This window comes from Porites lutea, chromosome 2, assembly GCF_958299795.1.
Source record: "Porites lutea chromosome 2, jaPorLute2.1, whole genome shotgun sequence".
Taxonomy (NCBI): domain Eukaryota; kingdom Metazoa; phylum Cnidaria; class Anthozoa; order Scleractinia; family Poritidae; genus Porites; species Porites lutea.
Genome location: NC_133202.1, coordinates 41,042,221 through 41,045,571, shown reverse-complemented (window position 1 = coordinate 41,045,571; position 3,351 = coordinate 41,042,221).

Sequence of the window (3,351 nt, the reverse complement as noted above, 5' to 3'; positions counted from 1 at the left end):
TTGAAACCGCCACTGAAAGCTAATATTAAACAATGTTTTAGAAAGGACATTTTCATCAAGTTAGCTTTTCCTTCGAAATGTTTGAAAGTAAGTAAATCCGTGGGGTCATGGAATATGTTGAGTTTCGTGTAACCAGTTTTCGCGGAACTAAACAAATCTATCGTTCACTCTGCATTTTCGTTGACTTCCTATTGGTTTATAACAGGGCGCCTATTTTTTCAATGGAGAAGGTAAAATAGTTTGTGACTGACGCAGACTTAAATTAAAACTGACTTACAGAAAAACTTTTTGGTCCGATAAAATTAAAGACAATTAAATGCTGACTAAGTAATTGATACTGAATTAAAGAAAACGTGACTTTTTTCTATTATTCTCTTACAAGCTTAAAATTCACTATATTGGAATGTTCTTCCCGAACAAAACAATAATTAGATTCCGGTGTAAATAGTTGATATCGACAATATCGCGTTTCATTCACGCCAAGGTGGCGGCAAACCAAAACATAGATAACACGATAACGAAAAATAAGTATTACCACTACGTTGGCAATCCTCAAAATTCTGCCGGTTTCATATATATCGAATCTCTGCCAGATCACATGACAATGTTCAAATCTCCTGTGTAACTATGGGGATTTAGGTCGACACATATATTGTTCGTTTACATCAGTTAAGTCTAGTATTCACGTTTTGGTCATCTCTCAAAATGCGCGCTGTTTTCCCCTAAAGTTTCCATAAACCTTAATAGAGAGGGGAAGTGTGACGTCACGTTACCACGGTCGCAAAATTTTGGGATGACAAGAACGACGATGGTGACGGCAACGAGGATGGCAAAAAAGCAATAGAATACTAAAGTGATGACGTCATAAAAATGAAATTTCTGAAATTATGGGATTTGTCAGGATATTCTGAAAGAACAATGTACAAGAGGCCTACTTGCCAAAAATGAGCATTTGGGGGCAAATTGTCTCTGAGATCGTAGCCCAGTTATGCTTACAAAACTCCATACAAACCCTTCTAAATTTTTTTTGGGTTGACCCCCAAAAAAATTAGAAGGGTTTGTATGGAGTTTTCTGAGTATAACTGGGCTACGATCTCAGAGACAATTTGCCCCCAAATGCTCATTTTTGGCAAGTAGGCCTCCTGGACATTGTTCTTTCAGAATATCCTGACAAATCCCATAATTTCAGAAATTTCATTTTTATGACGTCATCACTTTAGTACTCTATAGGTTTTTAGACAGAAGCATCTACGCTTCTGGTTTATATTTAGCAAAACAACAACTTTGCACGTGCATCTCGTTTTTTTGTACATTTCTTAGCCGTCGTTGCACGACTGCGACATGAAATTTTCTAAGTAAAAACTTAACGCGCCTGTTTTATGGGGTAGATAAACACAACACAAAAATTTTCTTTTCCTTTTTGTAATCTTGGATACCGTCCTTTCGGATTCAACCCAGAAATTTCGCACACATTGGACAAATTAAAGGAAAATTAATAAAATCGAAGAAGTTTGAAACAGTGCGAATTCACATTTTAAGTGACGTTTTCGGTTGCTACCATGGCAACGTGAATTAGCGACTTCTTTCTATGTTTTTGCTCCTTGAAATACCACGTGACATTGCTTTTATCCCATGATCCTAAAGCGCGTGCAAAGCGATGGCGGGTATCGTGAATAAGATCTATTTCCCTCGAGTACTTCAGCCATCCTAAGATAAAAGAATGCTTATCCAAAATTTTGGCAAATCTGCAAATGAGTATCGGATGATTCTAAAAGATATTTCAAAATGATCACGAGTTTCGGATCATTTTTTTCCTCTGGCCTGCCTAAGTTTAATCCAGCCGTAGTGCTACTGCCGTGCCCACTCAATCCAGAAATTATAAATACTTTAGAATACATTTTGAGGGATGGCTACACCACTCTTGGGAAACTGATATTTTATTTATTCGACAGAATTAAATAAGATGTCCAAAGCCAAGGAAGTGGGCCATTAGATTAGTTATAACATTAGTTAGAATTTGTCCACCCATGATTAGGGCGTGTTCGATTGACTGTATTCCGGTATACATCAGAGGGTAAGAATAAACGGAATGCTAAACTCTAGAAATCAGTTCTTTTGGCATTCACTGCATTAGAGTATCTAGGAATCCGCCTTAAATAAAATTCCCGGTGTATCATGTAGAGTTTAAATGGTCCAACACTGTAGACGAGATTTGTACCAAAATGTTTGTGAATATTTCGGAATACGGTCAATGGAACCCACCCTTCGTAGGTTTTCGTATCTGAAGGTGATCAATATTTGGTTATTGCTTCATGTTATGCATGCTTCATTCACTGAAGGGAAGCCTAAAGTAGTTTGAAGGCTAATTTAAGTTTTAAATGCTACTTGTTAACCCAATCACTTTATGAGGATTAATAACACTTAAGAATGGTCATTTTGAGCGTAGAGAAACCGAGGGCAATTGGAGCCGTTTCGAAGGAATAATTAGACACGCAATGACGGGTGCGTGCCTTCAATTACTGAATAAAAAAAGAGCGGAATTAACTCTTGTAATCATTGATTTAGACATTTTTAGTCAGTGCTGCTACACCTACAACCTTGTCTAACACAATATTCCGATGTTAGTGGAAAGTGACGACACTCTCTTTTGAGGCTGCAGAACTGGTATTCAAACGGTAGAAAATGGCACATTTGACTAAGGAAATCTTGATTCTATTTCTCGGCAATACAACAGACAAAACAGGAAATGCGTGAACGGTTTTATGGGCACACTAATATACATATATATATTTTTTCGATACAAAAGATTTCTTGTAACAAGTACAAAGTGAGAAAACCCTCTTTTATTGCGTGTTTTTTACGGAAATCAGAAAATCTGGATCGAAAATACTCATTAGATTCACCTTTAATAATAAATGGGACTATCAAATGAACTTTTAACACCACTAAAAGAAAGAGCAAGTAATTAAGTTATTTTCTTTACTGAATGTTCGTTTTTTTCTCGGTGCATCGTCGTCGAAAATAGATATATTATGCCTGAGGAGAAGGTTGAATAGAATGACGTTATGTGAACTCATTATTCATTAATCTACGTAAAGTTCTCCTTCGTGGTGCCGGTCAAAAGTCACTCGGAAATTATTGTTTGGACCAAACAAGCTCCATTACAATATTGCAGAATAATTTTTAACCACAAAATTTCTGCTCACTTGGACTGAAAGGGAAGCAGTTTCTACAAAGACCAACAGGTCGCATGTTTCCTGAGTTAAGCGCCATGTATTTCTTTGTCAGCTGGTCCTCACTGTTTAATTGTACATGTTTTTCGTGATTAACTGATTAAATCTCAATTTTTTT